Source organism: Notechis scutatus, chromosome 1, assembly GCF_049901735.1.
Source record: "Notechis scutatus isolate UNSWTSFEM ecotype Mainland chromosome 1, rNotScu1.2, whole genome shotgun sequence".
NCBI classification, from domain to species: Eukaryota; Metazoa; Chordata; class Lepidosauria; order Squamata; family Elapidae; genus Notechis; species Notechis scutatus.
Genome location: NC_142009.1, coordinates 317161611 through 317175494, shown reverse-complemented (window position 1 = coordinate 317175494; position 13884 = coordinate 317161611).

Genomic DNA, 13884 nt, shown 5'->3' with positions numbered 1-13884 from the left:
CGATTTCAAATTTCCTTGTGTATCCAATAGGTCCTTATATTTAATCATTTTAGTGATATCCAGATTATTTGGGTGAATCATCGCCTCCATTGTTGAAATCCAAATTGGTATTTTTAAATAGTGTTTTTTGCATATTTTCTTCCAATTAGTTAATAATGAGTCTCTGATTAGGTGTTTGTGGAACTATTTCTGGATAGTTTTCTCTACATCCCATAAAAAAGCATGCCACCCCCTCTGCAAGTCATGGCCTTCTAAGAATAATATTCTCTTATTGGTTAAATTCACCCATTCCTTCAACCATACTAAAGAGGCTGCACTATAATACAACTCCCAATTTGGAAGTGCCAGCCCTCCCCTGCTCTTCATATCCTGCATTGCCTTTAAATTATGCGAGACGCCACAAATGCCCAAGAGAAGTCCATATACAATTTGCGAGAAGGAGTGTCCGGGATATCATATATAGGATGTCAAGAGATGAAACAATCACGTATAAAGGTAAAGAAGTCTTGATTCTCAAACAAATACCAAGAAGAGTAAGAGAACAAAGACGAGACTACAAGTTAGCTACAAGTAAGCAGCTTACCAAATCAGAAAAGAATCGTATTTAAATGGCTAATCCCAGAGGGGATGTTAGTTTTTTGGAATGAAAGGAAAATTAAAATAGACTCCATGGAAAAAGCCCAGGAATTTTATGAGCGATTGGTAGGTCCGGAAGACTAGAGCAGTAAGGAGGAACTGGAAACAAACTCCCAGGAAGATCAAGCCTATCATAAGAACAGAGATGGAACTTTAGGAAATCAAGGAAATACTCATCTACATCAGGAGAGAGAAGAAAGTAGGACACATCTTCAGGCACAAGGAGAGACTGGAGCCATTACAAGACAAATAGCGAAACAGAATTAAATGGAAGAAGAAAAGAAACTACTATCAATTAATATAAATGGTTTAAACTCGACGGAGGTCTTCTATCAAACCCACTGCTCAAATAGGAGACCCTATACCATTTCAGACAAATGGCTCTCCAGTCTTTTCTTAAAAACCACCTTCTGTACTTACATACTCAGTATAAGTTTATATAAGAATATATACTTACACTGAGAATCTCCACAGAAATAGATGCAGATGTGGAGGAAAGGATGGTGCAGTATGAGCTTTACTTTAATGGCAGTTATAATCACAAAAATTGTACGAAAAGGAAAAAGCAGATTTATGATTCATTATCAAGTGAGATACTGTGAGACTAGAAAGATTTTCCAAAGAAATGTACTTTGGGAAGAGAAGCATTAAGATAATTAAAACTGGTTTTAAAAACAACAACAACAACAACACTTCCATGGCATATGGATGTTATTCAGAGTGAATCTCATGGGTGTCCCTACATTGTTATGCCTCTGAAACTGCTTCCCAAATTTCTGAAAACAAGAAACTGCAAAATTATTCTTCTAAATCTGCCTCGTACCCACAAAAATCATACATTCATACCTAGAACTTCAAAGCCAAGAGTTACTCCTGTCAAGCTTGGGGGAAAAAAGGAAGGGAGCAAAGATCCAGGGAGATCCTGCTAAAGTAGAGATGGATAAAAAGCTGCCCTTGGAATCTGTGCATCTTCAAAACCAATTCATGCATTCATGAGCTTTTTGGGGGGAAAAGTGAAGCTTGAAAGATACATGCTAGCCCAGGAAGCTGAGCCTGGATCGATGGATGGAGTGCCACAAAAATATTGTTCATATCTAGCAGGCACAAAGATTTTCTCTACATTGATCTCTCCCAAGCTTGGTGTAACTGAGTAACTGAGTCCATCCACCTCCTTTTTTTGCAGTTGTGGTTTAGGGTCCAAAGTATGTAACAGTTCCCCAAGCCCCTTTTGATACAGTGTTCAAGAATGAACATTGACTGCAGGTGAAAGGATACCCTTTGTTTGTTAAACTTGGTATACCTACTTACTGCTACCTACTGAATACAGATATGTATCCATGTCTGGGCCACAGTCTTCTTAATGTCTTGCAGTACTTTGCTTATTTCTTTACCCTATCCCTAAAATAAAGCAATTCTCTTATGTACACTCAGGCACATACACTCAGGCACATAACTTATCTACTTTTCAAATTGTTGCCATTCCTTTCTTATGATGCCACTCCAGTGTTTACCAAGCATATATTTTGGTTGCTCTTGTCATGCAGGAGACTGTTGTTATTGCAGATGATCATAATCACCAAGAATAGAGAGAAGCGTGTCCTTAAGATAAAGGTTAGAACAATATTATTCTCCCCTTTCAGAAATCAATTTCTAGAAAGAAAGTAAAAATTGAACTAGATATACAATTTATCTGCATTCTCAAGGATAGTACTTTGTCCTTTTAGGATTAAGAGTACCTAGGTTTTTCCACAATTTTAAAACTCAAGGCTACAAATAACTATTTTAGCAATAATCTTTAATTTCATTTAGAAACAGAATTATTCTTGATTTCTTAACCAGTTTCTATTTCTTTTTTGTTTGGGCCCCATATTTCTCTTAGATCTTGTGCTCCTTTAATTATTTGAACAGCGATTCTTCAGACAGTGTTGCAAAGCATGTCTTTGGAAGAATTTGCAAAGCCCTATAAATAGCACTAATGTTTGAAAATGCCACTAACATCACCTTTCTGTTCAGGTGAATTATTAACAAAATCAAAGGGATTTTATATATGAAAAAACTACCAGGATTTATTATATGTTATAGAGCAGCTACAGAAAAATAAAAATGTGACATGAATATTTTGAAATATATATTTACTGATGCTACTCAGATCTGTATTTTTTTTCCTCTTGAATGATGTTGAAGCAATCATAAGTATAGCTACGTAGACTATGAAATGCATACAATATATTCGTAGTGAAGACATAATTTGATGGTCAAAAGGTATGCATAGGAAACATTGTTATGGACAGGTGATAAAACACATCCTTAGGAAAATTTACTAGTCTTTCAATTAGGGCCCAAGGATGGGACTTCTGACGGATGCTGACTGGAAGGAACAGAACCAGCACAATAAATACAGTTCCGGCCACCTCAGCCCCTACAGCTTGTCCATAAGGATATTTTGGTTGATGGTATTGAAAGCAACTGATAAGTAGAGCAAGGATGGATGTACTACCCCCATTGTGCTCTTGTTATACATCATACCACAGGTAACCAATGCACTTTCCATCCCATAGCCAGAACTGAAACGTGATTGAAAGAGGTTCTGATAATCTACTTCATCCAGGACCTGCTGAAGCTGTTGCATACTACCTTTTCAATGAAAATTATCCAGTATGGCTGGGTCTAACAGTGCTCTTGAGGTGGGTGTGTAGGGGAATCAACACCTCTATAAAAAAAAACAGAAAATCCATAAGGAACACTTTATCACTGCTATAATCCAGCCACATATCACCTAGGAGACCTTTGGCAGCCAGGAAGGACATGAATCTAGTAAGCAGGTGGTTGAGCTCATAGTCATAAGGACTCTGTCTGCTTCCTAAGGCCCAACAGGTTCAGACTCGTATGCGCCGCCCAGAGTGGCTCTATGAGGAAGATGGGTGGTTTCTAAATATGGCATCTAAAAATAAATACGTCTGGGTCCTGGGCTGCGGCTACCAATTATAAAGATGATGCTGAGGAGAAGGATCATGGGTCATTTGTACTATCAATCTAAATAGCAGCAAATTAAAAATGTGTAAGCAAGGTATGGGATTCACTGCTGTGGAATATAATAGCAGACACCAGCTTGGATAGCTTTAAGAAGATATTAGATAGATCAGTGGTCACCAACCAGTGAGCCAGGGACCACTGGTGGTTTGTGAGAAATTTTTGGTGGTCCGCAGAGAAATGTCACCCCCAAACCACCCCCCAAAGCAATTAATCCAGGCTACGCGTGAACGCAAGGCTTGTGTCGCTTGCGTTCAACATGAAGTAGTGAGGGGAGGAGGAAAAGGGTGGGAGGGGGGAACTTGCCCCACACGCCTCACCTGGCCACCAGGCTGATTCTTTCTGCTTCTTTCTTCTGCTTTTGGCTGCACTCAAGGAAAGCAGCAAAAGTCTTTCTTTCTCTCCCCCAAACTCCACCAAGAAATGAGTCTTTGGGACCCTGTAAGGCATCAAGTCTCACAAAGACTCATTTCTGACTGAGTTTGGGGAGAGAAAGAAAGACTTCAGCTGCTTCTGCTGCTTTCCTTGCATGAAGTCAAAAGCTGGTCTCTCTCTCTCTCTTTCTCTTTCTCTCTCTCTCTCTCCCCCCCCACCCCGAGAACGGAGCTGGAGATGGTATCCTGTGATCCCAAATAAAGAATGATCAATCGGTAGGAAAATGGGGTGGAGAATTTTCTTGCAGACTTTTGGGGGGATTTTCCCAGGGTCTCTGTTCCCTGGGATTTAAAATTATGAGTTTGGTGGTCCCTGAGGTCCAAAAGGTTGGCGGCCCCTGGGATAGATTCAAGAATAATGCAGTTGGAATGCAATGATTAGACAGCAGCATTACTTGGTTCATCAGGATGAATATAAGATTGAAGAATAGCCACTTGTCACTTGTGTTCTGGCAATAGTATTCTGTCATCAGATTAAAATCAGATTGTTTGGTTAATAGTGAAAGGTCAAGAGATAATTTTCCAACTTGCTATAATATTTTTGTTTGGTTTGCTTTTTGTTTTATACAGGATATTTTACTGTGATATCTGTTTCCACAACAGCAGCTGAGGCCAACCATTTCTCATGTCACACTTTACTATCTCAGCAGACAAACAGCTCACCAAGCAGCAATTGTGTTGGTAAAAATAGTGACTATTCCTTCTACCCTGTCCATTGCTGTGCCTCTGTTGAATAAGGAGGAAGGACTCTTTCCAAAAGGGAAGACCTCTGTGAGACAAAGGTGATGTCCAAATGCCAAACTGCAGACAGAGAGCATTGCTTATCCTAACACTGAACAGTTTTGTTACTAGAACCAGAATTTAAATGCCATTTTGATGTGGGTGCCTGTTATCCAAACTTGTAGAAAAATCTGTCTCTGAACAAAATATGAAGGCTCAATTTTCAGTTGAAACTTAATATAGATTGTTGAATTTTAGGTTTTGAAGAACTTAACAATAAAACTAAACTAAACACAACCCCACCCACCCCCAAAAAGAAAAAAATCACTCAGCAACACCAAAGTCATATTTATTATCTACAAAAGTATGAGGCAAATTAGTATAATGCTAATGCTGGGGCTGTCTGTGCTTTGAACTTGCAAGGTTTGTGAATCTTGTGAGTTGGACGTTTGTTGCTTATCAATAGAAATGTTTACATATATCATATTTGAGACTCCAGCTTTAATAGCAACATTTTCTCTTAATGGGAAATTATGGAAGAATAATACATTTTACTGAAGGGAAGGAAAATGGCAGAAGGGGAAGTTCATGAGAATTGTGGGATAAATATTTAAAAACTGCAATGTTATTTTTAAGCATAAGATGCAGTCCTATTATTATTATATATAGGATATATAATTTCTACATTCTATATATTATATTTGTATAATTAGGATTATTGTCCCCTAAGAAGAACTGTGTTCTGACCAAGGCTTTCTGAGACAGTAACAAACACATTGTAGTCCCCAAAATCTTTTTGTTTTATTTCAACGGCTGTGAATTATATTCATTCACAGCCCATAATGAGTCCCACACAGTTTGTGAATAGTCCAACAGAAGTCTGCCAGAGTCATTCGGGATAAGGCTGATAAGCACACACCTTTATCTTCCTTGGAATGCTGCCAACAACTAAATTGCCAATTAGCTGTACAAAGCTAAACAGAGCACAAAATCAACACTGAGCTTCAGACTCTAAACTGGCCAGAACGAACAAAGTTGCTTCCTGCAAAAGCTCATGTTCCTTTGCTCCTCCTTTATGTCTTATGGGAGGGCCAATCATCTTCAAGCCTTACTCCTGAGTCGCCCCTTTTAACTGTTCTTGCCTTCTGGCAGCTCTGCACAAGCGTGCACTGGGAACAGGTTCCCCCGTTCCTCTGCCTCATTGATGTCAGATTCTGGAGGCTCCAGAGTCAGCACATAACTCCCAGATGGCCCTGGCCCCATCTCTGTGTCGGATGCAGATCCCTCCATCCAAGTCTTCCCCAGGCTCCAGGACTGGCCCCTGTTCCTCCTCACTGTCTGTTGTGGTTAGCCGGCAGCAGGTGCAGATGGCTGAGGAAAGTGAGGACTCAGATGAGGGGTCAGGACCATTAGGGAGTGGACTGATGCCTTCAGAGATTGTGGGGGCTGGCAGCAGTGATGAGGAGGTTCCCGAGGAGCCTGTGCCAAGTGCGCATGTGCATTCACGCAGGATTGCTTGTAGGAAAGAACAGTTACAACAGCATGGGCAACTCGGGAGTAAGTCTGCAAGGTAATGGCCCCTCCTTCAAGAAGATAAAAGCCAGCTGTGAAACTAACCTTCTTTGCAGCAGGTTTTGAACTCAGCCTCATGGACATTACAATTGGTAATTATCCTTACAGACTCTTGTATCGTAAACTATTTCTTATCTGTTGTGTTTTGGCAGACTTGTGAAAACTTGGCAAGGTTCTTTCTTGTCGGAGCTAATTAGTTGGAAACAGTCTTTTATCTCTGAAGAAACAGAATTTTTAGCTCAAACGTAAAAAGGTTATACTGCTGCATTTGTCTTGTGTTTGCTCTCTTGGAACCAGGTTTGGGTCAAAACACTGTCCAACTCTCCTACCAGCTCCACAGGCCTCCAGCAGACCACAACAAACTGTGCTGGAATAAGCAGAATACAAATAATAGACTCCGAAGGCACCATGTGGGTTTTCTAATCCAACCCACTACTCAAGCAGGAGACAATATGCCATTTTGGACAAATGGCTGCCCAATCTCTTCTTGAAAATCATCAACAATGAAGCACCTACAACTTCTGGAATAAAGCCATTCCACTGATTAATTGTTCTCACTGACAGAAAATTTCTCCTTAATTCTAGGTTGGATCTCCTTTTGGTAAGCTTCCATTAGTTACTTCTCAACCTGCCCTCAGGTGCTTACGTAGCCTGGCACTAGCAATATTGACAGAAACAGGAGGCTCACCTAGCCTGACATTCTTTCAGTCAATGGTTTAAGCAGGGCAATAATACTAAGATCACCTTCCCACTCATGTTTTCCATCGTCTGATACTTCGAGGCACCTACTGTACTTCTCATCAAACTATCAGCTTAGAAGGAAGTATCAAATTTATTGCTGTAGGCCTATATGGTTGTCAGTCTTTGGCACGTATATATCAGGACACAGAGGTATCGACTGCTGCAGGAACTGGGCTTGGCTAGTCTAGTAAAGAGAAGGACCAGGGGAGACATGATAGCAGTCTTCCAATATTTGAGGGGCTGCCACAGCGAGGAAGGGATCAAGCTATTTTCTAAAGCACCCGAAGGCCAGACAAGGAATAATGGATGGAAACTGAACAAGGAGAGATTTAACCTGGAAATAAGGAGAAACTTTCTGACAGTGAGAACAATCAACCAATGGAACAGCTTGCCCTCAGAAGTTGTGGGAGCTTCATCACTTGAGTCTTTCAAGAAGAGATTGGATTGCCATACGTCAGAAATGGTGTAGGATCTCCCGCTTGGGCAGGGGGTTGGACTAAATGACCTATTAGGTCCCTTCCAACTCTGATTATCTGTTAATCTGACTGGGTTCAGACATTGTACTGATCCATAATTTGCTTTCTTGTATCTTACTCAATACATCTCAAATGGCTGTATTTCTTCCACACATTAAGTTGTGCATCATATTTCTCAAAATTGCAATGGCAAGGTTCATAAACAAAAGCCAAATATATTACATTCTGGCTTAGCGCTATTTGTCAACATAATAAGTATAATTTTACATGGTGCAGTTGCTTTAAAGTGGTACACCTCTTTAAAAACATTTCCATACTTTCCATTGAGAAAAAAAATAACTCTTGCAGGATGCACTCATAGCAGAATTCATTGTACAGCTGACATGCTATTAAATAATTGAAAACTGGAAGAGGAAGTCTAGAAAAATACATCCTGGAATGAAGGGAGAAGAATGAAGAAAACGAAGGAGGTTAAGGAAGCTTTTTGTCTGTCCTTTGGCCAAGTATATTGATGATCTGGTCATCAGGACTCTGCTCTTTACAGGATATAATGCTAATGGGAAGTGAATGGCTTTTAGTTAAGCTTTCTGGTGTCTCAGAAACAAAGCCAAACATTCTCTCTTAAATAAAGAGAAATAAGTTATTCCCTCAACCCTTTTAAGCAAACTAAATGTGAGGAACAAGGCTCAGAATATCATTCTTGTCACCATATATTAGAGAAATGGCTGAGATGTCCCCTGCCTTTTTAACACTAAGAGACAACATTAACCGCCCTCTATTATTTATTCATGAAGTGCATCCATTAAGACGATAAATCAAATTATCAGCTTCCTGTCTCACTTCAGTTTTAATCATTTTTTATAGCTGCCATAATACAAAGACAGTTTCCTTCCTTTGGAACAGAAGAACTTTGACGATCTATTTATTAGGAATCCATATTTCCTTTCCATTTTTAAGTCTACTTTTGTTATTTGTGTGTCAGTCCCAGCTGTAATAAAAATCCAATAAGGAACCTGAACACTGATTAACTGAAGAAAAATTACCTTTGATGTTAATGGCCTTCATAAGCTTTAGGTGATATAATTGGATTATGCAATGGCAAATGCCCTTGATCTACACTGGGGATGCCCTTTAAGAAGAGTATTTCAGGGTCCCAAGCTACAACTGGTGGTGCAACTTTTGCAAAAGCGATACAGGCAGCTTTAAAGGCCCCTAGAGTGCCATATGTGACACCACTGTTATGTGAGCTTCACTGGCTGCCGGTTTGCTTCCAGGTCCAATTCAAGATGGTGGTGATTATTTTTAAAGCCCTTTATGGCATGGGACCAGGTATTTGAGGAACCATCTCACCCTGATGGGACCAGCCCACTCCATTCATTCCAGCAGACAAGGTCTACTACACATTCCATTGGCCAAATAATTTTGGCTGGCAAAGAAGAGCCTTTTCTGCTGCGGCCACTGCCCTCTGGAATATTTTCTGGTAGGAGGCTGGCCTTCTTGGAAAGCCTAAAAGCTCAAGTCTGCCAGTTGGCCTGGGGCCCTCACAGGGACTACTACATTGGGGGATGATTCAGGGGTGCGCTCCTGGGGGTTCTCAGGGGTTGTGGGAGCCCATAGCTAAGATTCTGTGCAATTCGGAGAACCCCCAAATCCCACTCCTGGCTGGCCCCGCCCACCCACCTTGCCCATCCCAGAAGTCCCCATGCAGCCCATTTTGGATGCAGGTAAGTGCAGGGCATGTACTGAGGCTCACAGAGGGCAAAAAAGCAGGCCTCCTGGAAGTTGGAGAAGGCCAGAAATGGGCCTGTTTCTGGCTTCCAGAGAGCCTCCAGAGCCCAGGGAGGCTGTTTTTGCCCTCCCAGAGGTTCGAGGAAAGCCTCTGGAGCCTAGGGAGGGCAAAAATGCCCCCCACCTCACCGTGGTGCAAAAGGCCGACTAGGACACGCCCACCATGACAGGGGCACACGTGCCTACCCAGCAACTGGGCAGAGAACCATTTGCTAAACTTTTGAACTCCACCCCTGGATGAGAGAACCATTTCTAAACTTTGACTGGGTGAGAGAAAAGCCCTATTCCCATCTCTTAAATATTCATTATTTCAAGGATAGTAACCTTCAAATTATGCCTGGTTGGTTTTTAGCTGTTTAGCTTTTCTATTCACCTTTTCTAATTTTAATTGTTTTTATTATATTCTATTATATTGTAAGCTGCCCAGAGTCACTGTATCAGTGAGATGGCTGGCATAGAAATTTAATGAAAAAATAATACTAATAAGCTAACTCATTTAGTCAATGCTAAATTTATGTGCCCGCCGGTAAAGAAATGTAACATCTGTAATTCTATGTGGAACAGCAACATAAAATTAAAACATGGTACAGAAGCAGGGTTGCAGTGAGTTTTGCTGTTCATATTGTTATTCTTTTCACAAAAGAGTTCAGCAACACTTAAACAGCTGCTTACAGTTCACACAAGTTTCTTTTCAGGCATAATTTGAAAGTTATTTTCTTGAAGTAATGAATAATTAGACATTTGGTTCGTTGAAGGAACATTTTTCCTAGAGTGATAGGATCTTTCCAAAACTATATTTGTCATCTGGGGATTTTCTCCTGCTCATCCAAAGACAAGGCTTTGTAGAACATGGTAAATTTCATATGAAATGTCCTCCCCAGCTAAGTTCACTAGATCAGCAATCCCCAACCTTTCAAACTTGGCAGCCTGGCCTGGCCCGGTCTGGCCTAGCACGGGGAGGCGGGGTGTGTGAGTGGCAGGCACACACACACCACACAGGTCCATTGGTGCGAGCGATAGGTGTACGCATCCTACACTCATGCAAATGGAGCTTCACGCCTGAACAGAAGGCACTCGTGCACGAAGCTCCACACGTGTAAGCAGAGGGTGCTTTTGCATGCAAAGCTCCATTCACACGAATGGATCTTCACGTGTGAGCACAAGTACCCTCCATATAAGTGCTCTCCGCTTACATGAATGGAGCTTTATGCATACACACTTATCCGCTGCTCACGCAAGTGGGGGTTCATATGCGTGCACACCAGTGGTGGGATTCAAATTTTTTTACTACCGGTTCTATGGGCGTGGCAATGTGACTGGGTGGATGTGGCTTTTTTTTTGCAGCCACCCCCACCCATTTTTTGGGCCTTCTGGGCATCAGAGGAGCCTCTGGGGGGGGGGCGTTTTTGCTCCCAGAAGACTCCTCTGGGGCTCAGGAAGAAAGAAATGGAGCCTGGAGGGGGCACACAGCACCTCCCAGCTCTGTTTTGGGACCTTCCTGGCCTCAGAAGAGTCTCTAGGGGGGTGTTTTTGCTCCCAGAAGGCTCCTCTGGGGCTCAGGAAGAAAAGAAACAGAGCATGGGAGGGGCACGCAGCAACCCTCCATGCTCCATTTTGGGACCCAGGTGACCGGGTCGGGGGCATGGCCAGCCAGAACTTACTACCGGTTTGGTGACTCATGCCAAATCCTTGCTATCGGTTTGCCTGATCTAGTGCAAACCAGCTGAATACCACCACTGGCGCACACTTGCCCATCACTCTCATGGCCCAGTTTGAAACAGGCTGCAGCCTGGTAGTGGACTGCAACCCAGGAATTGAGGATCCTTGCTCTAGTATATCCAATTTTGATATACTGAATTTCTAGCAGACCTAATGATATTTTTGTAATTTGCCCATGTTTTATCATCTTTACATAGTTGGCATCCAAGTTATTCCATTTGATGTTGTTTTGTGTTGCTCCTCTGTTATATTTATTATTTTCCCAACTTTTACTATATTTGTTATTTAGCCTGTAAAAGTGGTGGCTAATCTTTTTGGCACCGAGTGCTGAAATAGGAGTGTGTGCGCATGCCGGAAACTGGAACAGCAGCTCCCCAATCTGCGCGCATGGGAACGCCGGAAACCAGAAGCTTAGCTTCACGCCGGCCACCTAGGCTTTTGGTTTCTAACGTGCATCCAGTGCTCCTGCGCATACGAAGACCAGCTGGCCAGCGTGCATGCTTGTGCCAGAACCCAAAAGAGCAACAGGTAATGGCTGGAGTGCCCGGAGAGATGGCTCTGCATGCCACATCTGGCATGCGTGGCATAGGTTCACCATGACGGGCCTATATGCTTCCATGGGAGCATTTTGCTCCAGAAGATTTATGAACGAAGTATTTTTAAAATGATAAATGTTGAGTTTAAAGATTAATAATACCTTTGGTTCCACTTTTATTTTTAATCTTGGTATCTTTCTTTGTTAAAGACCTCAGAGCCATAAATCTGGGTCATTCTAAATGTATGTAAGAAAGAGAGCTTCCAAGCAACCTGCTGAATTGTGAGCATTTTGGGACAGATAAAAGTGCACAGTTTAACTACAGAATTAGATATCATAAAATGTGAAGACAGCTACTAACGCAGATGGCCTTAAAAGGGGATTAGAGAAAAGGAAGAGTATCGGTAACTAAATTCCTTGGGCTACCCAAGAGCAAAATTGCAGGTATCCAGATAATCACTAGATTGCAGCAATGAAATACAGAAAAATCTAGCTCCTTGTGATTGTCATGTGGTCACCCAAATTTTTACAACACAGATCTGGTAACCTTCTACCTGCATCTTCTTTTCACTTCCTTTCTGGACTTCCCATGTGGACTGATTTGCACACCGGGAAAAGAGTATGCAGGACTAGGATGGGCTTTGAGGTTCCTTATACAGTGTCACCCATGATTCTTTGACAGAAGAATTACCCACCAAAACCAGGCCATCATAGCTTCACAGTTTCTACCAAAACAACAACCGTTTCATAATTGTTTTTGTACCAAGAGGAACAACCTAAACTGTAGAAATGACTGCACAAAACCCAGGAAATTTGTGAAAGGGTAGCTATGCGAGGGTATGGAGGAGATCAACTCTCTTGTTTTGTACATATGAGATATCTAGATCAACAGACCTGACAATACAATGCGCCATCACCTGACTTGACAATAACAACCTTTGAGGTTTGCTTTTGAAGAAAATAACATTGCTTGAGGCTCTGAGCTTGTTTTGAAACAGTAGCAGGGTCTGGCCTCTCCCTTTTCTGAGAGGTAAACAAACTGCCCAGGGAAGAGTTGAAGCTTTCTCTTATATTACCCAAAGCTATCATGTATTTTGAAGCACATTATGACATTCTGGCAGATCCAGGAACTAGACATGTGTCCCAAGGGGATACGGGTGACCCATCCCACATTTAGAGAACCAAATCACATTGAAGGTTATTGTTGGCAGTTGTACAGCATGTTGTTTCCCATTCTCCTGATGTGAAAAAAAACACAATTTATTCTACCATTCTTCTCTACAGCTTAAACAAGAACAGGATCTTCAACTATGCTCTAAATCAGGGGTGTCAAACTCGATTACACTGAGGGCTGCATCAGGGTTGTGTTTGACCTCCGAGGACCAGGGTGGGCATGGCCAGCATGATGTCACTCGTGTCGGGGGTGCCTGTGGTGGCCTGAGTGCTCTGCCAATAAAAACGGGCTCCCGAGCTCCATTTTCGGCTGCAAAGGCATCCTGCAACCCTCTGCCAGAGAAAACGGAACTCAGGGTGGTCATGTGTGGCCCTCAGGAGCTCCATTTTCAGCTAGGATGGCATTCTGCAACCCTTTCCCAGCAAAAATGGAGCTTGCAAGGGCCACACATGGCCCTCACAAGCTCCATTTTCGCTGGCAGAGACACTGTGGGCCAGTCCCTCGCTGTTTCTAGGCCCCGCAAGCCAGATCTAAGCACCCCACAGGCCAGATCTGTCCCCTTGGCCTTGAGTTTGACACTCCTGCTCTAAATCAATGTTTCTCAATCTCAGAAACTTTTAAGATGTTACTGGACTGGCAGGATTCTTGTTTTATTGGCAATATGTTCCCATGAAAATGAAATACATGGACAGATTTATCTCCATACCTTTTCCATAACACCTAAAACAGTTTGAAACGCTAACAGTGCAGGTAGTCCTCCACTTACAATTGGTCACTTAGCAACCATTCAAAATGACCGTAGATCCACAGGTACTCAGGAACCAACCTGCATTTATGGCCATTTGGAGTATCCTCTGGTCATATGATTTATGACATTTTTGCTGAAAACCGGCATTTACTTCAGATTTTCAGCAAAAATACCCCATACCAAACAATGGATTTTACGGTGCTCGCTTAACAACTACCACAAAAAGGGTCGTAAAATTGGGTTGGTCATATGATGACCTGTTTTAAAACTGTCACAAGTTACGACTGAAATGAGCAAGCTCCATTGCAGTG